The sequence below is a fragment of the Triturus cristatus genome, chromosome 2_2 (assembly GCF_964204655.1).
Source record: "Triturus cristatus chromosome 2_2, aTriCri1.1, whole genome shotgun sequence".
Classification (NCBI taxonomy): domain Eukaryota; kingdom Metazoa; phylum Chordata; class Amphibia; order Caudata; family Salamandridae; genus Triturus; species Triturus cristatus.
Genome location: NC_140582.1, coordinates 317,230,552 through 317,257,405, shown reverse-complemented (window position 1 = coordinate 317,257,405; position 26,854 = coordinate 317,230,552). Strand labels below are relative to the sequence as shown.

At 45.6% G+C, this 26,854-nt stretch overlaps 1 long non-coding RNA gene across 1 annotated transcript in view; it reads right to left on the bottom strand.

Moving 5' to 3' along the window:
• Positions 1 to 4,945: 4,945 nt before the first annotated feature.
• The window catches only part of LOC146862185 (uncharacterized), a 47,077-nt gene continuing 25,168 nt past the window's right edge, over positions 4,946 to 26,854 (bottom strand). The window contains exon 3 of the long non-coding RNA XR_014978107.1: positions 4,946 to 8,338. This is a non-coding gene — a long non-coding RNA (uncharacterized LOC146862185). The remainder of the gene's footprint in view (positions 8,339 to 26,854) is intronic.

Here is a 26,854-nt window from a genome sequence, read left to right as displayed (position 1 = left end):
CAGAGACTTAAAACGCATGCTTGAACCCAAACTGGATGCTGTCACTGAAGAAGTGAACCTCCTGCATGAGGATTTCCCGGGAATGGGAGAAAAAGTGGCCACGACTGAAATAAATATAGGCAGTCTACAATCCAAAACAAAAAGGTTAGAGGACCAAGTCACTAAACTCACCAAGCCACAGGAGAAGTACTGGTGATGCTCAAAGATCAAGAAGGTAGGGCACATGGGAGTAATATCTGAGTGGTGGGGGTTTTCAAAGGGGCAGAGGGACAATCGATGGATCTTTTAATTGAGGACCTGATACTAAACACGCTGCTCCCCAAAAGATTATCTAGTTTCTTCTCAGTGGAGAGAGTGCACCGACCATTAGGACCTGCAACGCGCCCTGCTCCCCCCCCCCCTCCCCCACCCAAGTACGATCATAGCTTGAACTACAGAGACCGCTACGCTATTTTACAGGCAGCCAGAGTGCATGGTGATATACAATATGAAAACGCAATGGGCCGATTTTTTCCTGACTTCACTCTCCAGGTGCAACACCAACGTTAAACATTTCACTCTCTGAAGAAGGCCCTCCATGGGAAAAACAATAACTATATGAGGATGTACACAGCAAAGTTAAGGGTAACCATGGAAGGAAAATCTCATCTCTTCATGTCTCCAGGAGATGCATGGGACTGGCTGGAGGACTGGAGTAAAGTGGACCTTAAGCGACACAAAAATTAGGACGCCATGGTAGGAGAACGTGCAGAAGCACAGAATATGTAGGACTCATCCATCCCAGTGGTTCGTGGAGATGGCCCAACTTGACAGTAACTATGCTAGCTACAGACCTTAAGCCGGGGGTTGGCCTCGGATGGGGAAGAGATTTAATGTTTGGGCGGACAACGTGTTTCTGAGGAGGCATGGCTGAAAGATACTTGTAATCGGGAAAAATTGTCTAGAGATATATGGGAGCAATCAGCTTGTGTAGAAGTAAGTGCAGCGGCGAGGACTTGATGGAAAGAGGTGTACATTGATTGCATGAAGTTACATTAGCATGTAATGGTGGCAAAGGTAACGCACCCCTTTACAGTTTTATGTACAAGTTTCGGCGACAGGCACTCTGCAAGTTGGGGAGGTGGGAGTTAGACAGCTCACTACGCAGGGAGGCAGGGAGGGGGAGTTTTGAGGAAGTTCGCACCCGTTGTGCGATTGCCAAGTTATGCTCATCCAAAACAGAGGTTAAGAATAGCAACTGCTGAAAGATCGTTCCTAATGTGGTGTCCATGCATTGTCCAGAAACAGTAAAGCCATGCCAAAGATAGGTAAACCTAACCAAATTCGTATCTGGTCATGGAATGTGAATGGGTTGGGGCGTAAGATCAAGCAAACCCTGGTCCTGCAACATATCATACGCCATTCCCATGACTTTGTTATGATTCAAGAGACACACCTGAGGGGAAATTACTATAAAGTTATAGACCGCTTTGGCCACAAACTCCTAACACACGCAGGTTACTCCACGGATGCACGGGTGTAGGAATCCTGGTAAAAGCCTCAATACCGTACGTAGTCTCCAAGACATACAGTGACACACAGGGCTGCTATGCAGCCACGTCAGGCACTTGGGAGGGATCCACTCTGAATCTCTGCTCTGTGTACGTTCCACCCAGATTACATGCGGGGGTCCTTCCAAGGATAGGATCTGTTCTGCTGAAATTCCTGACTGACACACTGCTAATGGGGGAAGATATGAATGCGGTGATGCTCCCAACACAGTATCAATTGGGGACAGCACAACACCACCCAGATGGAGGGGCCCTGCGGACCTTTGCGTCAGCCATGGGAATGGTGGACCTTTTAGACTTCACAATCCCAACCAAACCCAATATACATTCTTCTCTGCTCCTCACGGCTCCATGTCTCGTCTTGACTACCTGTTTGCCCCTCATAGTCAAATGAGCTCCTTCATAGATGCTAAGCACTACGCAAGAATGATCTCAGATCACTCACCAATAGGAGTTACTCTTATGGCCCATATATTAACCAGTTTTCCCCAGAATAGATCCCAGGCATCTTCAAGATGAGGATTTAAGAGAAAAAGTATGTACATCTCCAAAGCAGTATTTTGAGGAGAATCAAGGCTCGATATCACCCCCAGTCCAATTGTGGGAAGCTTTTAAGACCGTAATAAGGGGTCAGGCCCAGGCTTTAATAGGCGGGAAAAAGAGAGAGGAGTGCCAACGTATGGAAAGGGGCATTCTGGCCCTAGAGACTGAAGTAGCGATGGGTGGAGGTTCCGAAACAATACATAGGCTAAGACTGTGCCAACAGGAATTGAGGTCCCAAGCAGAGAATGAGGCGAGATCCCACACCCTTGCCACCCAACGCCGCCTCTATGATGTGGAAGATAAGGCATCTAAACTCCGGGGACTGGCTGGAAAGGCAGGATAGAGATAGGTCATGGATGGTCGGGTCAAAAATGCATCAAGAACCCTGCAGACTACAAATGCTGACATAGCCGTTACATTCGCATCTTATTACTCTACCCCATATACTCAGACCAGCACGAGAACAATAACAGACTGTTATGATTTCTTAAAAGATTTCACCCTACAAACACTTCCTGCCGAGACGGTGGAGGCTCTGGAGGCAGACTCAACAGCAGAAGAGATAGCCGGAGCTCTTCATGCATTGCGTTCAGGAAAAGCAGGGGGACCGAATGGTCTGCTGGTTGAACTCTTCAAAAGCATGACCGAGTCAGTGACTCAGCTGATGCTAGAAATATTTGAGACAGCAAGAGAGTCAGGGCAACTACTAGATGACCAACGCATAGCCACCATCGTAGTAATCCATAAATTAGGAAAACCTCCAGAAGAATGCAAATCGTATAGGCCTATCTCCCTGCTTAATGTTGAGGCAAAAGTTCTTGCAAAAGTACTAGTAAAAAGGATTACTCCGGCCTTGCCCCTGCTTATTCATATAGACCAATCAGGGTTCATGCCAGGTAGAAGTAATCGCCACAACTTGAGGAGGCTAAATGGGGTCCTACATGCAACTGCTCCACCACTGAGGGAACAAATGCCACTGTTGCTTTGGTGTTTGACAGCATCAAATGGCCATTCTTATTTGTGGTCCTGACCAGAATGGGTTTTGGCTTGAAGTTTTGCACTTGGGTAAAGCTCCTGTATAAGGATCCATTGGCAATGGTAAGGGTAAATGGAGCACTATCGGCACCCTTCCAGCTTGGACGAGGCACCCGGCAGGGGTGCCCACTGTCCCCTCTAACCTTTGCTCTTGCACTATAGCCATTGGCAGCTTTGGTCAGGGCAGATCCGATGATATGGGGGTATCACCTTACGCAATGGTTGGGAAGAGCGTATCTCGCTATACACTGACGACGTCATACTATACATATCATGGCCATACCATTCCATAGCTTGTATTCTACACATTTCTGAGTTGTTTGGTAGTTACTCTGGCTATGGAATCAATTAGCCCAAATCGGTGGTTTTCCCCTTATTGGGCTCCCCCCCACCCCAAATTGCTGCCACAATGTGTAGCTCCGATCGAAACGATGGACTTTAAATACCTAGGCATCTTTGTGACTAGAGACCCACCGTTGTTTTTCAAACAAAATCTCACTCCTCAAGTAGAAGGCCTTAGGTCAGATGTAGTGCACTAGCAGACTCTGCCTCTGATCTTAATGGGCAGAGCGGCCCTATACAAAATGATGTCCCTTCTCAGACTCCTGAATGTGATGCAAAATACGCCCTACACTGTCCCCCCCACCTTCTTTAGCCAAATAGATCGAGAGCTTCGTACACTGTTATGGAACGGGGGTGCCCCACGGATTGCTTTAAGGAAATTGCAAAGGGGAGTCTTTGACGGAGGGCTAGCGGTTCCAAATATTAACCTGTATTATTGGGCCTCACAATAGCTGGTGATTAATCGATGGGTATACTCTGAATGGGATGAACCTGCCTCCAGGGTTGATAGGGAAGCAATGCCAGGTAATAACTATGAAACTATACTATACAACCGAAAAACAGAAGAGAACCCTCCCCACTCATACAGCTACTGTGGTCAGACCTGCTTAGAGGCCGAGACACATGTAGGAAGTCGGTACCTATTGACAGCCATGACCATCCTCTGGCACAGCGCCAGATTGCCAGAAGTTTCAAACTTGACTGTTTTTTCTAAATGGGCACAAATAGGCATTGAGCACTTAGGGGATGTATGGAGAAATGGAGTTTTCCTATCCTCCGAGTTCCTAAAACAAGAATTCAACCTAGCAACATCTCAGACACCTCAGTACTATAGACTGGGTCATGCGCTTAGAGTGCATATCCAGGAAGGGACCATGATCCCTGACTCCTCCCCCGGAAGACCGTGTACTATTAGAACAGATTTCAAAACAGGGAGTCTCAGTGATCTATAAAACGTTGCTAAATAATTTCCCAGACCCCCTGGGGCCCCTGAGGGCGAAGTGGACAGATGTTCTAGGCGACATTACAGATGAGGAATGGACTGAGGCCCTCCAAAGGCACCAGAGAAATAGCAATACGGGTGAGATTTAGATTAGTCCAACTTAAGTTCCTTCACAGAGTATATTATTCTTTCAGATTGATACACAAAATAGGAAAGGCAGGGGAATCCCTATGCCTGAGGGAGTGTGGTCAGGAGGGCTCCTGTTTTTTACAACCTCTGGGAATGTCCACGGATCCATAGATACTGGAAGGCAGTAACTGACATTTTGTCACAGGTTCTTTCGGTAGAGACGCCACTGGAGGCAAAGGGGAGGAAGATTGGCCCAGACATGCTCAAATCTGATTGACATTAGCAGCGGGGGTAACCAAACGGAATATCGCGCAGAAATGGGGATGTAGGCTCATACCATCGGTAGCTGATTGGAAAAGGGACCTGGACTGGTGTCAGAGGGCGGAGGAAGTAATATACTAGAGTTGGGGATGCATCAGAAAATGGGAAAAATATGGAGCCCATGACGAACATTCAGGGCACTGGACTTAGAGTGAGTACGTCTGTTTAAAAGGTGTTGAATACGCTGCCTGTTACAGTGAAGTGTACACAAAAAATACATTGGTAACTTGTCACTATAATTTGAACCTCCAACCGAATTGCCTGATTGTACTGTACCATGGACAATTGATCAAAGAATGTGGACATTATATGATTATTTCTGCAGCTGCTACCGACTGTCTATCTTATCGATGTGTGATGAGCAAGTTTAATAAAAAGATTCTTTAAAAAAATAGACTCAGAATGTATAGAAAAGTGCTGAGATTTTCTATTTTTCCGGTAATGATCTTTAGTGTGCAAAAAATAAACATATTGCCATACACATCTTCTTCCTGATCAACACTTTTGTTTTAGAAAAACATATTAGAAGAAGGAAAAGCCAGTTCTGTTTCCTTGTTTAAACAGCAGCTGTAATTTTGCGCCATGACTAGTTTTTCAACTTGGTCACAGTCATTATGACGTCAGAGTAACTACGTCATTTCATTATTACAGGCAACTAGAGACATCACTATGTGCCTCTAATATTGAAATTAGAGACTGGCTCTTATACAGGCATTGCAGGCGCCCATGTTTTATACAGCTATATACTTCTTCATATTCATTCTTATAGAATTATAATTACAATTGGTACATGCAGTGTCTTGAGACTATGTGCACAAGGACCCTTGCGATTCTGGGCGGATTGCACAAAGGAATTATCTAACTTGTTTTGTTGATTTGTTAAGGTGTGGTTAATAGCGGTTATGATGTAATGAGAGTGGAATGTGTGATTGCATCCTGAGCAATAAAGATGCCTGTTATAGAGCTCTGTGTGCGGCGTATTCATTTGCATGCTCCCGGGTTGGAAGGACACTACAGTTAGCAACCAGTAGGGGATATGTGCCCCGAAGAAACGAAATTGCTGTCCCTGAGAGTTTGCAATGGTACAGCAAACTGCTTGTGCATGCCATGTGCATCCAAATGGATTCAAAGCAGCTTGAAGTTGGCGTATGTGGAGTCAAAGCCTCACTCCTGCCCATATTAGGGCCTCGAAGAAGTTGAAGGCTCTGCAGAGGAGCACAGTCGGAAAGCCCACAAGAACCCACTGGCAAGTCCGAGAGAAGAGATAGTGAATTGTGCCATACCATGGAGAAATGACTCAAAAGAAACAAAAAGACGACAGTAAAGATGACCAGGTGTGAGAAACAGAAAACTCACTCACCGTTAAGGGTGAGGGAAGCGCTATTCAATCTCCAAGCGGGCATGATGGCCCAAGCTGAAGCATAAAGCTGGTGCTTACAGAAGGTGCAGATCCAGGTGCACAGCAGAAGCTGTCGGAAAAGCACATGCTCTGAGAAGCAGCAGAAGGAAGCATGAAATACATGCAGCTGTGCTCCTGAAACCACCACCACCATTCAACACCACCAAGAAGCAGAATATTGGCGCCAGATGAACTGCATGGATCGAGAAGTTCAATGACTTCATAGATGCCCTAGAAGAAGTAGATGATAAGAAAATCATGAAATACTTACAGAATCTTGCAAGCGATGGAGTAAAAGAAGTGTGAAGAAAATCTTGCAGACTGATGCAATATCATACCATCTGATCAAAGAAGCACATGGAACAAAGTTCAGTCCCATGCTGAACATCGACTATGAAAGATGCATTTTAAATCAAGTGAGACAGCAAGCTGGTGAAATGATGGATACGTTTGTTGAGTACCTTGACGTGCTTATCAAACACTAAGTTTAGTGAGTTTAATGGCAAAGAAGACACATGCCTCAGAGTAATCGATGGTTGTCTTTCAGACTCTTTGAGCGAGACGCTCAGTTTAGAGAAAGTAATAATGGCTGCAAGGGCTGATGAGAGAGCAGACCGAAAGGCTAATGATATGGAAGTGGGAACAGTAAAATATGAATCAGCATTGGTCATGAAAAGCAAGCACATGTTAGATGCACACAAGTCGACGTCTCCAAAAAGTAAAAAGTTGTGTTTCCAAAGTGAGATTTGTTTCCTCATGCAGGTAAATGTCCAGCCATAGGACAGATGTGCAAATGTTGCAGAAAAGAAAAAGCTTCATAACAGTTTGCAAGACAAAAGAGAAACCAACTGCATTATAGCGAGAAGAGAAAATGGACGCCAGAATGTTCCAGAAGCATTCTCATATAACACAACACGTGTATTTGTAAAGCACATGTACACCCCCAACAGGGTATCTTGGCGCTGAATAACAGATGTTTTTTGTTACCCAACTCAATGGCACTCATTTTATCGACCTCAGAAAGGATGAGAGGCTGAGTGGACCCGCCGGGATTTGAACCTGTGACCATGAGGTGGAACACAGATCCTTGCAGTGGATGCATTGGTCCACTAAGCCACCAGACCCTGCTTCTCATCACACCCACAAGGCTAAAACGCAACATCAGTTACGACAAGTAGAAACCAGACAAAGTCGATTGTCATCAAATTCATCTTACAAGGACTCTTTAACGTCATTATCAAGCACCAGTGAAGAAGATGGAAGTGCAATGATGGTAGAGACCAAAGAACGCAATGCACACATAGGTTTGGTTTCTTGCAAAGAAAAACTAAAGACGAAGACAAACCAGCAAACAAAACAACAGAACTCATTTGAATGTTGCGCCAAGGTACACTAAAGGTCAACGGCTGCACCATAACCTTTATCATAGACAGTGGTGCATCAATTAACATCATGTTGGTTGGAAGGTTTAGCAGCTTGTCGCCTGTGCCACCCCTCACCCTGTTGGACACAAAGGTGGGCTGCTTCCAAAGTGTTGCGGAGTCAGGGGTCGTTCACAGCAACCATGCGGCATCAAGCAACTTCAGTAAAAGTGCCAATTCATGCTCTTCAAGGAACTTTGTCCAGTGCATGCCTACTATGTTTTGCCACTGCAGCTGACATGGGGTTGATAGCTCTCCATTATGATCTCTGTACTAAATCTGAAATTGTGAGTCAGTTTCTGTCATTGTTTCATAGACTAGCAAGGCTTAACAAAATTACAGTGAAACTTCATATCAATGAGGACATTCACCCATTACCCAGCGGCATGGCAGAGTTGCTTCTCACTTGCAAGAAGCCATTGACAAAGAACTAGAAATGCTGTTGAAGCATGACATCATTGAGCGCTTTGCCGGTCCTACGCCATGGGTCTCACCTGTGATGGTGGTGCCAAGAAAGCACATTGGAGGTGCGGTACACATCTGTGTTAATATCCATCAGGCCAACAAAGCAATCCAGGGAGATAGATGTCATGGTCCACACATAGCAGACATGATCATGCAGTTGAAAAGAGCCAAAGTTTTCTCTCGTCTGGACCTGCACAAAGGATACCATCAATTCGAGCTGGAAGAGAACTGTAGGTATATTGTTACTTTTTCAATTCATGCTGGTATGTTAAGATACAAAAGGTTGAGTTTTGGAGTGTCGGCTGCAGAAATATTTCAGTATGTTATATGTCAAGCAATTCTATCTGTTAAGCATGCTTATATCTGCAGTGATGACATACTGGTATTTGGGACTACACAAATGGACCATAACAAGGTTCTTATACATGTCTGCCAGCTACTTGTGGATGCCGGTAACACCTTGAGTGCAGCGAAGTGTGAGTCTCACAAGACCAAACTTAAGTTCTTTGGGCACATATTCTCTGATGGGGGAATGACTCCTGATAAAGTGCAAGCGCTGTCATCTACTTGCCCTCACAAGATGTCACCATGCTGAGATCCTTTTCAGACATGGCCAGTTATTGCTCAAGGTACATTTGTGACTTTGCCACAGTGAGTGCACCATTGAGAGACTTAAACAAAATAAAATGTCCCTTTCCACTGTTCTTCAGAATGTGACCAAAGTTTCAAAAGAATAAAACATGCAATTGAGAATGCAACTGAAATGGCCAATTTTGACCCCAAGTTACATACTGAGATCATAGTAGATGTAAGCCCGGTGGGGCTGGGGCAATCCTTACTCAACATAAAGGCCATCCAAATGCTCAGAGACAAATTGTGACCTATGCCAGTCGAAGCCTGTGTGACACAGAACGTGCCTATTCTCAGCTGGAGAAGTAGAGCCTGGCTGTAGTGAGAGCCTGCGAACATTTTCATGTGTTTCTATATGGGAAACGTTTCAACATCATTATGGCCCACCAAGGACTGCTCCCTATTTTTGGAATCCCAAAAGCCAAGATGCACTCCCGCATTGAGGGTTAGAGGTTACGACTGCAAGAGTATGAGTATGCAATTGTACACAAGCCGGGTAAAGATCAGAACCATGCTGACTACTTGTGAGAATCGCTAAATCGTCGCAGTTCGATATCCAACTGAGGAGTACATCAACTTCATTGTGAGGTCCAGCACACCAACAACCCTATCCATTCAACAGATTATTGCTACTACTAATGCCTATGAGAACATAGCTATCCTTAAGGACATCATTTCGACTCAGTAGTGAAAGATGAGTACTTGCCTTTTTGCTGACAATGTTGAATTTCAAAAAAAATTCAAAAATGTACAGGATGAACTGTCCGTTACCAGGGAAGGTGTCATACTGAGAGGCTTGAGAATCATACTACCTGAGAGTCTAAGGCAGCAAGTTATTGAGCTAGGGTATGAAGGACATCGTGGCATTATAGCAACCAAAAGAGCGCTGAGAGACCGAATGTGGTTCCTGCACCTAGATGAGCGAGTTGAGAGGGAACTAAAAGAGTACCATCTTTGCAACTGCCTTTCCCCCGAAGTAATGCAGCATTCATTGACAATGTCTGACCTTCCTGCACATACCTGGGAAAGAGTTGCAGTTGATTTCTTTAGGCTCTTAGGAAATGGACATCATCTCATGATAGTCATTGATGAGTAGTCATGCTTTCCTTTAGTGGAGGAGTTATCATCAATAACTCATGGCAAGGTCATTGAGCAGCTGGATGACATCTTTGCATCATGGGTTATCCGCGCCATCCTCAAATCTGACAGTGGTCCGCCATTTAATAGCAACGAATTCAAGAAGTTTCTGGTCAGATTCAATATCAAGCATCAAAAGAGTTCACCTCTGCGGCCCCAAGCCAATGGTGTTGTGGAACGATTCATGGGTACCCTCATAAGGGTAATTCATTGAGCACCGATGGAGGGAATCGAGGTCAATCAGGCCTTGTGTCAAGCCCTCCAGGCTTATCATTCAACTTCTCACTCCTCAACTGGTGAGAGTCCTGCACCTGGCTATTTGGGAGTGCTATCGGAACCAAGATATCACAGTGGACAGCAGACCGATCCCGCAATGCTGATGAGGTTTGTGTCACGGATACTGCTCGAAAGTGTAAAAAGAAGACCTATAGTGATCAGAGCCGACGAGCTCGATGAAGGTGACTAAGTCCTGATCAAGCATCAGTGAAAGCAAAAAACAGACATTCCCTTTGCTGTCAAACCTCTGAGGGTTGTGACATGCAAAGGACACATGGTGACTGTACATCGTCCTGGAAAGTTCATCACACAGGACTCACTACACTTTAAGCACCTACCTAGACTTTTGTCAGCTCCTATAATCATGAATGAGGCAACCCGCCTAACAGTCCAGATGAAGCATCAGAACCTGTACCATAGGTGCACAATCGAAGTGCATCTCAGCCACCTCATACCACTCACTCTGGCTGACTAGTGTGAGTGCCTTGACGACTTATTGAGGAAATATGATGTGACTGTTGTTTATACTTTTTATTTAACAAAGGGAGCAATGTAGTATCTTGAGACTACGTGCACTGGGACCCTTATGGTTCTGGCGGACTTCACTGAGGAATTACGCAACTTGCTGGAAGATGTGGTTATTAATGGTTATGACGTAATGAGAGTGCAGTGTATGATCGCATGATGAGGAATAAAGACATCTGTTACAGAGCTCCATGTGTGGCGTATTCATTTGCATGCTCCCAGGCTGGGAGAGCGATACAGTACATATGTGGCCATTGCTCTGTTTGTGAAACCAATCAAATTATTTTTTACAACTGCTAAGTACTGTGGTATTATCATGTTAGTATCTAGAAGGTACTGCAGTACCAGCGAACTTTAAACAAAAATTACCATGAACTGCTATGTCATCTTTGATGACATCAATGCAATATCGAAAATTACATCATTGATGACAACACTGTGCATGGCGGTGGTGTGAGATATATTTAATATGAAAGTGCAAAATGTCCCTGGTAAATTTAATTTGTCCAATCTCTAATCACTTTTTATACCACTTTTCACGAGGCAACTTGTGTATAAAGTGCAAATGTAAAAGTGTACCTGATTGTGGAAATATATTCAACCAGTTTCATATGATGCACAAAGAGAGGATAAATAAAACAAAGCACTAATCATAATGCAAGATATACTCAGCATATTCATGTTTGATGCAATTAAACGATGTATTGCACATATCCACACCAACTCTACTACAATTCCATTTATGAGCGAACAGTATATACTTAAGAAAATTAATTGAGTGCTATTCACATAAAGTATATGATATGTTCTATTCATTGTCAATGTCTACTGGGCAATTTGCAAAAAGCAATGTGCAAAAAAGTCTCAACAGGTATTATATAGTGCTTTGTGGTTCAAAGAAAGTGCAAGTGCTATTCTCTGAGGTAAGAGCAAAATGAGATCTATTCATATCCTCCAGTTAAAAAATGTCCTGGCTAAAATGAACATGATGCTCTGCATCCGCATTGAGTCCCACTGGGATCTTCCTTCCCAGCAATATTATCACTCCAGTATTAAGGGCCACATGCATCAAACTTAGGAATTGTGATTTCTAAATTGTGATTTTTAGGAAATCGCAATTTATGAATCGCAATTCCTTATGCATGTAGGAATCTAAAAAGAAATTTTGATTCTTACACATTCCTTTTTTGCGACTCGCAAATTGAAAATCGCAAATAAGGAATGGCTTCTCATTCAATCCTATGGGCCTAGAGGCCCCTAGGAATGAATGGGAATTACATGCGCAATTTGCGAGAATATTGCGAGAATACTCGCTATTTGAACATGCAATTTTAAGGGTGCCAAAAGGACACCCTGATGAAGCCCTGAAAGTGCCATAAAAAACATGTTGCACACACACATGCCCCAAGGGCATGTTTGTGTGCAACATAGAACTGTGAAAACTGCACTTTTGTGCATTTTTCAAAGTTTTCGCACATTACCATCAAATAATGAGTCTGATGGTGCAAGCCACCTTTCGTGACGTCAATCCGGTCGTGACGTCAGCGTCCCCCACTTCTTTTTTTAGGACTTGTGCCCTGCATGTGAGAGATTAAGGCGGCTTCAACTCACTGCTATGGGGTGGCACTCCCGGATGGCTTGTTTATTGTGCCACAACAGGCTCTGGGAGAGGGAGAAGGGACTATACTTGAGGGGTTCACTTATTATTAGCTCCGCGCGGCCATGAGTGCCAACTGTGCCTCTTTCCCGGCGGCACCTCCCGCGCTGCAGGCTCTTGAGAGCTTTATAGGAAATCCCTACCCGCACAAGCTGATAACTAGGCTATACTCTGAAATGCAGTGCCCTGCTCCTGTGTGTGTAGCGCCTGCATGCCTGGGCTGGGAGGCAATTGTGGGGTGTCCATTCTGGAGGAGCGGTGGAACTACTGCTGGTTGCAGGCAATAGCATTGTCACCCAACTACAGCTGCGAATAATACATTTAAAATGTCCAACTAATGAAAACTACTTGAACACAAAAAAAAATCTTCGTAGATTATACCAAGCCCCGGAGTGGCTGTTGTTTGGGATGGAGTTTAGAGAAAATGTGCGTTGACCCCCTGCGTGAATTTCCTCTTTTTGATATGGGATTGCCCCGGCATAAGACAATATTGGGGAATTCATTCTGAATGGGATTGATGAGATGTCGGGTCTGCGGCTGGAGTGCACCCCCCTAACAGCACTGCTGGGATATGTCAAAGATGTCCCCTCTGAACTGAGGAAACTGCTCCTAAGCAGTGAGTGATGATGAACCATGTGGTATAGTGTTGGGCAGCCAAGGAGAGAAGGGGGTTAAGTGTAGAAAAGAAGGGAAGGAAAAATAGACACAGCAAGTCGAACATCCTCAGTGACCACCACCCTGCACCCACTACAGCCCCCCAATCGGGATGAATACAAACCCTCCACCCTAGTCACAGCCAACAAGGGCTAACAAAGTAGAACAACAGGGAAATCATACCAATGGGGGAAATCCCCAGGAACCCGGCAATCCCAGCCTCAAGGGGCTGGGTGGCCGAACAAAAAGGGGGTCAGTCAAAAGCGGCTGCCAACTGGAGCAGGGACAGAACCACATTATAAATAGGCAGATATCATCTGTTAGAGAAGCCCAGCAGATATGCCATCTAAACACTACGAAACGGGCTGCAAAGTGGGACAAACAGTAACTTTACAGTGCAAGGCGTGAATGAGGCAATAACATCAATCATTGTCACTCATCTGACCGGCTCCATCCTTACCCTGGACAAGTTTTGAGGTCATCTTTGACAGCGGGAGCCCTTTGACATATTTCTCAGCCACTTTTGGGTCAGTAAAATAAACAGTCTTACCAGTATGGAAGATGCGTAGTTTAACCGGATAAAGCAAGGAGTATTTTGCATCAGTTTTTTGGAGGAAGTGCTTCACCAGGAGAAAGTTGTGTTGCTGTGGCCAGAACAGCAATTGTGATGTCCTGGTAAAAGGACACTGTCTTTGCCACATAAGAGACTGTCTTGTCTGTTGCTCCCAAGCCAGTCTGAGCATGGTGTTCCTGTCCCTGTAGTATAGCCGCTCCACTATGCATACTTTAGATAGTGAAAGCCCTCCATACGACTCGGAACCAGAGGGCTTTCCAAGTGAGACGTGCTTCGGGAGTCTGAACGAGCGAGTACAATGCTGCCGTATGCTTATGGACTCGGTTCTCTCAGACTCCCATTTAACTCTATGGGAGCTTGTGTAAAGACGTGTACACAGGTTCCCATAGCAGAAAAGGGGTGGGTGGGGAAAGCGTACACCCTGTGGTGGGCACCCCATGGTGTCCGCCACGCGGTGCATGCCTGGATTGGGGTGACCCATGGACACAGCCCTCTGACAGATTTAGAGGACACAGAGGTGAAGCGTGCATCGTACTCGCTCGGTCTGAATATGGATCCATTGCGTGGCACGATTTGGCTACGAACGAGCCATATGGACAAGTTTGGGTCCCAGAAACGATTTGGTCGGCGCATAAGTTATCTTCGCATCGTACTTGGTCGTTCAGACCTGTGTAAGATTCGGTCGTAAACAAGTGCTACGAATCGGATCTTGGAAAGTCAAATCCGATTTGAAGGCCTTCCGAACGGCATCGGAATCGGGCCCATAGTCTTCAATTTGCTTCCTGGCAGTGGACTCCGGGACTCCCATTATCCAGATGTTATTTCTCCAGGATCTGGACTTTAAATCCTTCTTCTTGGGACAGATTAGGTCAAGTACCTTTATCCATGTGAAGTAGTTTCTCTTTATCTATAACACAACAAGGCACTGGGAAATCCCAATGACTAAAAGGGTAAGAGAGGCAGGATTGTGTAGAGTATATCCTCCCATATAAACTATATGCACCAAAAAATACTCTAACGGACCTAAAAAGAGATCCAACAAGATAAGAGGAGAGGGGGAGAAATGAAAACTCCTGAAATAAGGTTGTGCCTAATACAACCGTGGTCGTGGGGAAGATAAGTATTTCTTTAGGTTACCCTCACACACCCTAGTGGTGTCATGCTTTGGGTCCTCGGCTTTCGCGAAAGCCGAGGACCAGAACCAAACAGGTAGCAGGCAGGGCGACCGATCTTAAATAAGACCGCCCATTCTGGCAATCTGGTCCTGTGAGATTCAGTCAACCTCCCCGAATTGGATGGAGCCTGGCAGTTGACATACATCCACTCTTAATTATATCACGTGGAGCAGCTACTCTGCCCTCACCATACTGACAGGATAGGGACACCCCATCACCAGTAATTTCACTCACATAGGGGAGTTACATTCTTGCCCTGAAGAAAGTCCTGGACCATTTTTTGGCCCCTTTTTTGGACTGAAACATGTCGGCACTAGGGTCCTAGGACCATAATATTCCTATAAGACCCATTTTATCTATTTTAATTACCCAGACAGACCCAAGAATAAAGGGAAACTGGGGATCTGCCTGTGGTATTTTATCTAGTTAACTCCCTCTGCCGTAAACATATTAAAAGCACTCCCAACACTGTGGTCGAGCCCACCCGGACTTCTAGGGGTCTGGGTGACCCGATGATGAAGCATGACACCACTAGGGTGTGTGAGGGTAACCTAAAGAAATACTTATCTACCCCACGACCACGGTTGTATTAGGCACAACCTTATTTCAGGAGTTTTCATTTCTCCCCCTCTCCTCTTATCTTGTAGTTTCTCTTTAGCCACGATTCCTCGTCTTCCGCCGTAGATATGCATTGTTAAACCTGGCCAATTTTTTCATTATGACTAGATACCTTTTCCGTTCGGCGGTCAAATCTGTCAGTCAGTGAGTCAATTTTGTTATATATGGCCGTGAGAGACTGTTTAAGGTCTTTAAACATGGCACAAATATCAGGCTCCTGGGAGGCTTTGCCACCACCCAAAGGGTCTGCAGGCATTTCCTCCAAGGTAGTGTCTGAACCCCACAGCAGCCTGTGCTTCTCGAAGGGCAGTTTGGATGTCACGTATCCATTTACCCCATTACAGCTGAATCCGCAGGGGTCTCCCTTGTGACTATCCTGCCCTTCACCAGATCGAACCACAATCAGGCATTCACAGCAACATAGCCCTTTAGGGCAGGCAGTTTAAGTCCGGGGGGCCCCACGCGGGAGTATCCACCAGTGCTGTGAAGCAGGCAGCTTCCCAACTCCAGCCTCCTCTGCGGGACTAAAGACAGGCGCCCGCAAGGATGTGTCGTCAAACAGAGCAGCCAGCCAACAATGGCCTACCTCTTCCTGCGGTCTGGTGCCTCCCACATCGCCTCCACGTGGCACAACAGGAAAGAGGGCCCAGCACTCTCACCCCTCCATTCCAGGGCCCAACCCTACAGTCAGCCAGGAGTGGGCCATCTGAGCTTCAGTAACCTACTGCACACAGGGGGGTTCTCAGCAATCTAATGTCCCCATGCTGCTCCTGGTTGCCTCACAAAGTGGGCCACCTTGCATCCAGGCTCACTAGTGCCCCCCTCATTTTCTATTTGTTGCTTTAAGTTGAGTAAAAAAAAATGATTTGATGATTTTACACATTTTTTCCTGTCTAGGTATGAAAATTCTGAACAGGCTGGTAAAATACCCATCAACTGGTCAAGTGCCAATGCCACACACAAACGCAACTGAAAGACATACATGCCCAGATTCTGAAACAAAAACTAGGGAGATTCAGAATGAGAAATTGGGGGAGTTTGCTGTCCCCAATAACTTCCTTTGAAGTAGAGGTTTAAGGTGGTCTGGGCTAAACATAAAGCCATGTTGTTGTAAAGTGCCCTTTGTCGATGGTCACCCCCACTTTTTGTTGCTAGATGCTGTGTTAATTGATCTGAAAGTGTGATGGGTCCTGCTAATAAGGCCCCAGCACAAGTGCTTTTTCCCTTAAACTATATATGTGAATTGGTACACCCAATTTGCAAGTACTTTTTCACCCCTGTAAAGCCCTAGCACATGGTACTAGTGGTACCTAGGGCAGATATGTAAAAGGGGCACCAGGGCTGCAGCACTTATTTGCCACCCTGAGTGACTTGAGTGAAATCAAAGGCTGCAGGTCTGCGGTGTCAGCCCTGCACGAGCAGCTTGCTTGCTCAAGTGAGATCCTGCACACTCCACGTGTGACAGGGTCACCTCACTGCATTTAATACATGCGAGTCACCCCTAAGGTAGGCCTCATATAGCCCAGGAGGCAGGGTGCATTATATTACATGTGTAGAAATATTTGCGCAAGCATATATTTCCCTATGGTAGCATTTTAAACGTAATTTTACTGCAAGTAACAGGCCCTTCATGGGATAAAATGGACTGGACGAGCGCAGATGTCTAGCTCTATTATGGAACAGTCATTTATTTTCATTGTGTTTGATATCAAACACTGTGCTTTTTAACCCCTGACAAAATGGTGGTGTCGAGGTTTAACCAGCATATATCTAGGTGTCACTTTAGACCGTGCCCACCAAGTTAACCCAGTGTTCTGGTGCCATGGTGGGTTTTTCTGAGGGTTTGCCGCCAAGACAGAAGTCTGACCTCATGCTGGGAAGTGTATGCTGCTCCCAGATGCCAGAGACAAAGGCCTGTGTGTGCCAGAAGTAAAACCTCTGCCCACACAGGATGGCTAGTGAATGGACCATCACAGCAGTGAGTGTCAAAGGCTTCACTGGCGCTGTTGGGCAAAGGATCTTGTCCCCCACTTAAGGACAAAGCCTCCCGCTGCCCCAGGCACTGTTTTTGGTGGGCAGCCCAGAAAATTAGCTATGCAGGAGGCATACACCTCCACAAGGCTGACCACACCTAGAGTATTACAGCTGAGGTGTACAGTCGAGGATGGATTTTGCCATCATGAATTTAGGCTAAAAAGCAGGTGCTGACTAGTTTTAGTGACATACCTCACCAGATATGGTCACTATTTGGGCAGATTAGCCAAAGGACTAAATACCCATTGGCTACTAGCCCTCACACCCACTAACAACCCCTAAATCCAAGATTTAAGGGGCACCTCAGGCACCAGAACCTTAGATTTCAACGTGATATCAAGAATATACCAATTTCCACGACAAGGCAGAACTCCGTTAAGGAGGCGCTAAGCTATGCACCTGTGCCAGCCACCCTGCACCCACTGGATTTCGACTCCACCAAGGCAAGAGGCTGGTTCCAAAAGGAAGGTGAACCCCTCTGCAAACTCCAGATTTCACAATAACTCCCTTGGCTAGATGAACTAGTCCCCTGCAGTCGGCAGGCACAAACCCCTAAATCTACGACCTTGAAGTTCTGTCCACAGAGCCACCTGGCATGGCCGCTCAAATTTACTGGGCAGATGGCATCTGGGAACTATAGTCCCAACCTCCAGAGAGGATCGGCTTTCTACACCGCTCCCCTGGTCCTCTCGAAGAAGATTTCCTCAACCGCAGTGCTTGCAGGTACCAAAGCTTGTTTTTGGTTAGTCCAACTATTACCTGCTTTACTCGATGCTCCAAGAGGAGAGATCCATCTGCAAGAATGACCAACCACCCCAGGGGCTACATCGTAAAGATTCTGCATTTGTTTTCATCCTCTATTGGCACACCTGCCAGCACCACTGGCTGCAGATCCATTCAGCACCATGGATAGCCAAGAGCACCTCTGCTCTTGAGCCTCTCTAGCCATGTAGAGCCGATCTGCCAGGAGACTCCTGGCCCAGGGCCAGCTCCTTGCTTAAGGTCCAGAGGTTTTTGCCCAACTTGACCAGCAAGTACCTTTTTGCTAAGGTAGCCATTTAAAGACCATGAGTCTGATTGACAGCTCCGTTTGACAGCAAAAGTGCATCTCAGCACTCCACCCCCCTGAGCCAGGTAAATTTGTGCTAGCTGCTGTGAACTGGTCTAGGGCATCACAAGACCTTAACGCTGAGTGGGTTCAGTTGAACTCACTCTCTAAGTACCTAATTGCACATATATGTTTTTCCCTTTCAACGCAATGTTAATTTTTTACACTGCAAAGTACTGATTTATTTAATTCTTGAGAATTGATAACTCCGGTTTATCCTATATTTATCGATTTCATGTTGGTGTCTAAAAATATATAAAATTCAGAGCTATTTTTATATATTGGTTTAGGTTTCTGTCAAATTGAGTCAATTACTTAACGCCCATGTTGGTGATGTGAAATTCTTAACACGTTTCTCTAAGTAACCTGTCTACACTTTGCCACTCTACCAGGACTGAGAGAGTATTCAGGGTCCATCTTTGTTTATTGTGCTAGTAATCCATAAGGCACCCCTGCCATACTGCATAATACTTTCATCTTGCAACGCATGTTCATTTTTAGAAATCCAGAGTCCTCCACCTAAAACCCTCATGTTGATATGCATGTAAGGATGGGAATAGCACAATGAGCTAACTGATAAGCTGCATACATGCTAACGCCTAAATTAGGAGAGACACTTGATTTTTTAAGTGACGATGGCATCCTCCAGTTTGAAATGTCTTTCCTCCAATGTAATTTAATGGGGTTATTAAATACTAACATTTTAATTTGAGCTCACCTTCTTATCTAGTGCTTTAAATAGGCAGATAGATACTCTCAGTTACTAACAACCTGTACTTCTTCAAATTGAAATGGAGAGTAACACTTTTCAGCATGGGGGAAATGCTTGTAATTACGGAGTACCACTACTTCTCAATAGCACGCAGGTACTCAGGGAAAGACATTATGCACCCTTTTACATTTCAATTTCAAGCTGGCATGTAATTAGAAGATATGAAAATTGAGTACACAATTATATTCATTTGAACAGTCCACTGAAACATTCAGATTGGCTGAGTATTTGGAGCTTCAACTTATTTTTCTTACATAAAAGTGACGGTACATAAAAGCGATGGTATAATGCCATCATCCTGCAACCCCACATTTGGCCTAAATACCATTTGCCACCTGAGCGGCCATCTTATCCAGTCTCCTGACCATTGAAGAGAATCCATCAGCAACATCAGCACAAGAACTCACCAGCGTAGTCTGCCACTACCAGCAATAACACTATTTATGGATTTGACTAATGATGTGGCTACTATTGAAATGCTTGGACAAATAAGTAGAAAGTACATGAAAGTTTCACACTGTGACACTGCATAGCTTGTAGCAGTTTGATAGCCTGTTTAAAATATCAAAAGGCACTTAGGACAGGGTGTATAGCTGCTGTGCAAGGCACAGGAGACTGCAGCATTTGTGTTTACTGCAGGCAATGCCTGTGGTAATACCAGGGAAAACAACAGTAAGGACCAGCCCACGAGACCATAAAACAGGCCCACAGAAATCCAAAAAAACTGGCCCATTCGCTGACTTGTCAGGCCAGTTCTTTGAGCTCAGACAGATTGCCCCATAGGCCAGTCCCATAAATGCCAACGCTTAAAAAATAGAAAGTGGGAGATTTTGAAAAAATAATTAGGGCAATGTATTTCCCCCACAGACATATATTAACGCAGAGGCAATTTTCGACTGGAGACACCTAAAATAAAGCCATTTTTGGCTTAAAAATTGTGAGTCTTCCGCCTGAATAGGGTCTGCTGGCAGGTATGTGAGTATGACCCTCTCTATGTAGCTTTAAAAAAATCTACAGAAGCGCAAGGCCTGGAAAAAGCTAATAATCTTATGGAATAAAAGATGAGAATAACAGGAACTGCATTGCTGTGTAGTACCGTTAGGATGTTTGTAGTTATTGTTGAGAAATCACGTATTCTTGCCTCTATGTAAACTTAAGCACAAGAATGTAGAGCCCAATGGGGACGAGTTTCTAAACTTTTTAATTATCCGGTGGCAGGACGCGTGCCCCTGAAGCCATGCACATACCAGATAACATACTATTTTTAGTGCTATGTGTAGAGGTCGGCGGACCACTTGTAGCTGGGACCAGGCTTGAGCCAGATGAGGCGCTCTGGGTCAGCTCGAGGTCATCTTCGAACCTTGGGTCCAAAATAAGCTGAGCTTTCCTGTGTCTTCTGCCTGCTACCATTGCTCTACTGTGGTGCACTAAGTTTACCAAAGAAAGCATTGACATAGACAAATTTATACCGTTTATTGACTGATTTGAACAAAGTGCATCTAGAAAACCTGGGCTTAATCCTGGTTTTCCCACTTAACCAAACTGAGTGATCTTAGGCAAGTATTTTAGTTTACCCATCCCCCTCTTTAGGTCTCGCCTGAGAAAGTGCATGCTCAGTTGCTTATGAGACATTTTGTTTACTTACAAGGGGCTTAGAGCCCGTCCATTGCATACCATTGGTTTGCTTCATTGTCACTCTCATTTGCTTGCTTCTCTTTGGTTAGGATGTGCCATCTGCACTTCCTGTTCATGTGTTTGCCTCTCCTCTCGAGCATGGTCCAAGTACTTGTGTCCTTCCACTGCTTGCACTTTGTAATCCACTTTTTTATTTTTTTTAAGCACTCCATAATGGTGCATGTGTTTGCAGGCCGTCTCCCATCAGGTGCTTCTCTCACCACCCCCACACCTGTGTGCTTTTGTCCCCCTTGTCCATGTTCTTGCTTGCTCCCACCCGCTGTTAATGTTGTTGCTTGATCCATTCTGCTCTGTGTTGTTGAGAAGTGTCCAAAAGCAGCATGTGCTGCCCCAGACACAGTGATGACCAGTTGCGAGGCACAATTTTCCACATGCACGAATACCGCAAGCCAGCCCTTCTGGACTCAATGAGTTCTGTCCTTCACAAGTACAGTTAGGTACCAGCAGAATACTGGTCATTACATGGTGAGTACCTGCAATACCCTGACTCTCAGCATCATGTTGCCTAGGTGACTTCCTGCAACAAATTGTCAGAAAACATGGATTCCTGATCTTCTCATGCACAGTGAGTTTCCAGCACCATACTGCTCAACACACAGTGAGTACCAGCAGCGACCTCTCAGGGGCTCCGCGTGTCACCCTGCACAGGGACAGTGGTCTTCTGATATAACTCCCCATACATTGTGAAAGACACGCCCTGGCGTAGTGAGTAAAAGTAGATGCATACTGCTCCAATAGTTTGTGTCAGCAGCACTGTATATGTCTTAAAACACAGTGAATAGTGGCAGAGTGGAGCACATATTCTTGTTTGGTTCTGACCAGACACAATGATTACCAGCAGAATACTCAGGACACAAGCTCTAAAAAAAAGTGGGGGGACTAGTCAAGTTATGCAGTATGCAAGTGACATCATGAGTAGTGACATCATGGCACGTGGCATCACATGTGGCATCGCAGGAAGTGGCATCACAACCCATGACCTCACAGGAAATGACATCACAAGAAGTTACATCAGATCATGAGACTACACTGTTATGTTTAGCAGTTCTATTAGGAGTATAGTTGAGGGCGTCACAATATTTAACAAATATACGATTTTGTGTCTGGTTGTGCTAAAAAAGTGATGCAACCCCGACGGAAAATCTGGGCCTCAATTTACACATTTATTTTTGTAAACTTTGCCACAAAGAAAGTGGCAACAAGAGGAAATGTGGCAATAAATTTGTTCTGCTATATTGGTTTCAAAGTCTGCATTTTAAAATATCTTATGGGGTTAAGCACCTGCTGCAGAGGTCTTTGTGAGCCCAATAAACCTCAGGGATTAATAATAATAGTAAAATGAATCTAGAGGGTAATGCATTTGCTGGAGAAATCTGTGTCTTGCCTAATCCCAGTTTTGAATCAACGTGGCATAATGGATTAACAAGTCTCCTGCAAAGCACATCATATAACATGCAGAGGACAGATTTTCATCTTATGTAGATAGGTAAGTGGGTTACTGCTTTTAACCCATTAATCCTTTTGTTACTTGCAGTTCATAAATTATAATCCTTCTAATATAGCACAGTGCGCTATAAAGGACATGTGACTCCTATACCTTGTAGCCCTCACTATCATATGTAACACATCATGTACATAGATTTTCACACTAATATGACTTATTGTTAGTCCAATTCCTGTGTGCATTACATTTCGATCTATCAGCATCTGTCAGTTATGGTGCAGCAGGCAAACGTACCTCCAGCTTCCCACTAGGGAAGAGCGTTCACCAGGGGTGAGTTTTGGCCCCTATTCTCTTCCTGTTGTACAACAACGACCTTGAGGAGTCTTTGTCCGCTTGTATGGCAGATGTACCACTGGTGGGCAGGAAAACAATCTCTGTGTTACTTTACACGGACGTCGCTGTCCTAATGGGAAGAACACACATGATTTTAAATATCATCTTCCAGAAATTTGTTGGCTTCCTGGGGTCTTTGGGCCTAACCACCAATTGTTCGAAAACCTACACCATGTTTTGCCAAATCTTTGAAGCAAAGAAGTGTCTGTCTCCAAGCTCACCAGGTTGCCTCTACCCAGGACATTTCTTATCGGGGGTGGTCCTTGATCCTAAGGGAAATTGGAGCCCTTGTAAGAATCAAACATCACAAAGGCTTCTTAATGCTGAGGTTTGCTCCACAGCCTAGCCTCCTGCATCAGTAAATAAGCCCATGGCCCCCTTGTTGTAAGTTTTCAGGAGCAAATGTCTCCCCATTCTTACTCATGGGGCTGGCTTCTGGTGCTATTCTAACATTTCTGCCCTTCAGACAGAAGAGAACAGAGTCTGCACCACCCCTTAGTTGTACCACTAGCACGCACCTCTCATATTTTCCATCAGGAGCTTGGCGTTGGGTTTGTCGACGATATTAAATTGGCCCCATTGGTACTTTGGTGTGCCATCTGGGCAAACCAAACAAGAATGTGATTTTGTAGGTTTGAACAAGAATGTGATCCTGGGCCGCCTAACCTCCAATAGAGGTCTAGCCATTGCCTGGTTGTCATATATTCCACAGGAAATGTCAGATTTGGGTTGACCCAAGCTTTTCTCCTCCTCTACCAGTATATCTAGGGCTGACTCAACTTGGGTTAAGAAAGCATTCCTAACTAGGAACAGATTGCATAGAGAGGAAACCGAAATAGCAGACATTTCCATTAGGGAGTATGTTAATCTGCAATCCTCCCCCCTCATGAACCGTATCTGTCTTGGGTGGATACCACCCGGGAAACCAGATTTACGTAGAGTATAGTAAGGTGCCACTTAAGCTACCCACTGGGCAGATTTAATTGTACAAACTTGCTAATTTGTTCCTGTGATGAGTCCTCTCCCCAAAGCCTGCTTCATTTTACCTTCTTTTGCAATTACTATAGGGCATATTAAAAAAATCATTTTAAGCCTCACTAATCAGAGCCTGTGACATCGGAAGATGTGCAGAGGATCTGTTTTATCTGTAATCTTTGAACTTTCCTGCACTTTGTTGTTCTGTCTGTTCCTGTGTGTACCTAGCAGGAGAAAACAAATGGCTTTTTAATTGCATGTAATCACGTACTGCTGGTATTTTGCACATGTTATTATCCCGAGTGTTCTCAACACAACTACTAACCAAGAAACCCTACAAGTGTGACAATTTGGACTATTCCAGGCTGCTAAAGGTGTAGGAATGGCTTTGAAGTCAGGTAATAGCCATTTTAAAGTATGTTGAATTAATAACTAACTGTTGTTATGCTCTTGTCTGTTTTACACAAAAAGCATCACCATGTGGGAGACTGTTATAAGCCCTGGTGTTGACAAGTAAGTGCGGGCTCCGAGCGCAAGAAACTACAGGCTCAAATTAAGCACTGGTAGCACTATAAAATAAATAAAACAAAATAGTGGTATTTAAATTGTTATTTGTGTAAATTTGTGCAAGTACTGGAACAGACCAACACATCTGACATTCTTACAGTGCATGCATATCTCTTATTTACAGGGACTGAACAAAGTCAAAGTATGTCTGTCATTAATACTTGTGAAGTAACAAAAACAAACTCTGTGCCTTTGGTTCCCCTCCGTTCTATTTCCATCTAGCTTTGAGGCTCCAGATAACTCTGAGCCAGTATACTCAAACAAAAGGAGCCCCCTTAAATTCTGCCTTTATTACAGGCCCAGCTGGAATCTGATAAGGTCCACCTCCCCTGCACTTTGCTGCTTGGAACGAAAACCAGCCATGGTGCAGGCGCTGCTGAATGCGTCTAAGTGTTGGAAAATTACACAGGGACTATGTCAGCATATTTCAGTGGGGCCAAATTCTTGGCACAGTAGACGGAGTCAAACTTTGAAAAGAGTTGGTAGATGCTGTCTACTGTGGTGTCGGGCCCTAGGACCACATGACAATAATGACTGACACAGACACCATGTTGTATGATTCAGTAACTGGCCACGAGCATGTGCACCCGGGCCCTTTTATTGGCAGGGCCACCTCACTTGTGACATCCATGATGGATGAGGGGGGTGCAAGTGTGTCCAGCCCTCAAGGGAGTGGCTGGGAATACCAAAGCCTGCCAAACACTAAAACGTGTCCTGCAGGACACTACATTCCTCCCAAACTTTATTGAAGAAACAAAACAAAACATTAGTCCAACCTGTGGGGATAAATAACAGACAACTGAACACCACAGGGTCCATCAGCCTTACGAGTCAGGTGGCGGGAAGACATCAGACATGGGCTGGTGACTCTGCCTGGAGCAGGACCAGCTCTGCGGGCACTCATAGTTATACCTGAGTGATTCAGGACACGACCGCTGCCCTAGAGACGTCTGCTGCATCCTGTCAGCTTACTGATGAGAACATGTCTTACAGTCCTGCGTGGCTCCACTCTGCTGACGTCGAGGATGGTCTGTGGTGAGTTCTAACAGTTCATACAATGGGATGCGTCATGAGAATGGATGGAGTCCATGGTGAGAGTTCATGGAGGTGTCGCCTGATCGACTGTCTCTGTTGAACTGCTTGGCTGTAACCTGTAACCCGCCTGTGGGGCAATATCAAGTCCAACTCTCTCACCTGGGGAGGCCCATTGTCGGGGTCACCACGGGACTGCTGGAGGGCTGTGCAGGGGCTGCTTGTGTGCCGACTTGGAGCAGCTGCACGACCACCGAGGAGCCAGTACCGAGTCACACACGCAACCCTCAGGGGTGGATGAGTCTTGGTCAAGACAAGCTCTTGCTGCCGCGGTTCAGCTGTAGGCCAGGTTCGCAGGTAGCCTCTGGTTCTTGTCGGCTGGTTTGGCAAAGGTGTGGGACTCCAGTCCATCGGTACTCTGGAAGTGGTGTTGTTTGACGCATGTGATGACGGCTGGCGTGATGGCAGTTGCCAGCCATATGGTGAGTCGGAATAACAGGTGGTGGTGACTTGCTGGGAGAGTTGGATGTCTAGAGGGACTTAGCAGCCATGTGGAGTGTGCGACACTCCTCTTGCCAGTCTTAGGGCCACAAGCAACTCCATCTTGAGGCGGTGTGAGGAAGGACACTCGGTGCTGATCTTCCCCTGTGGCATCTGCGGTCAGGAGCAGGGATGCCGTTTGACTTAGACTGCCGACACTCGGGGATGGACGGTCGCACTGGAAAGAGTTGGGGAGCGACGCGGTGTGCACTTGCTGTGGCTTATGTTTGGTTCTCCCGTGAGGCTGTGTCCAGGGACGTTGGTCCGCCTTGATGGCTGTCTGGTGTGTCTGGATGCGCTCTTGGTTTGCTGTGCGAGTCCTCGGCCTTCTTCTCTTGTTGGTCTTTTCAGCGCACCTGTGTTCACCCAGGTCTTTGGGGTGACAGGGCTGTCACTTTTTTTCACTCATGGGTGTTGCGCTCGGACCTCGAGGCGCCGCCGCCGTGGCACCTGCTTCTGCCTTCGTTCTGGCATGCTTGGCAGGATTGGTCACTTCGTGTGACGTGCTCCTTGCTTTCTGTGCGACGTGACGTCCGGCCACGTGTCGCCTGTTGTTGGAGCACATGTTGCTGTGGCGGCCTGCCACGTGGAGTGTGCGACTCCTCTCTTGCCTGTCTTGGGTCAACGATGACTCTGTCTTGATGCAGTGCGAGGGAGGACACTGTGTGTTGTCTTCGGTCCACTGCGGGGCTTCACTGGTGCAGTAGAGATGTAGTTGCTCTCTGTCCTGCGTTTAGCAGTGCTTCTCTATGGAGATGTCTCTATCTCCTGGGCGCCTGCCTGTGCTGTCAGGTTCACTGGCGTGGCCTTTTGCGCACCTCTGACCTAGTGCGCTCCGTTGTCTTCTTGGGCGCTCTCTTCTGGCACTTGGTGTGCCCGTGGTGTAGTTTGCGGTTGTGT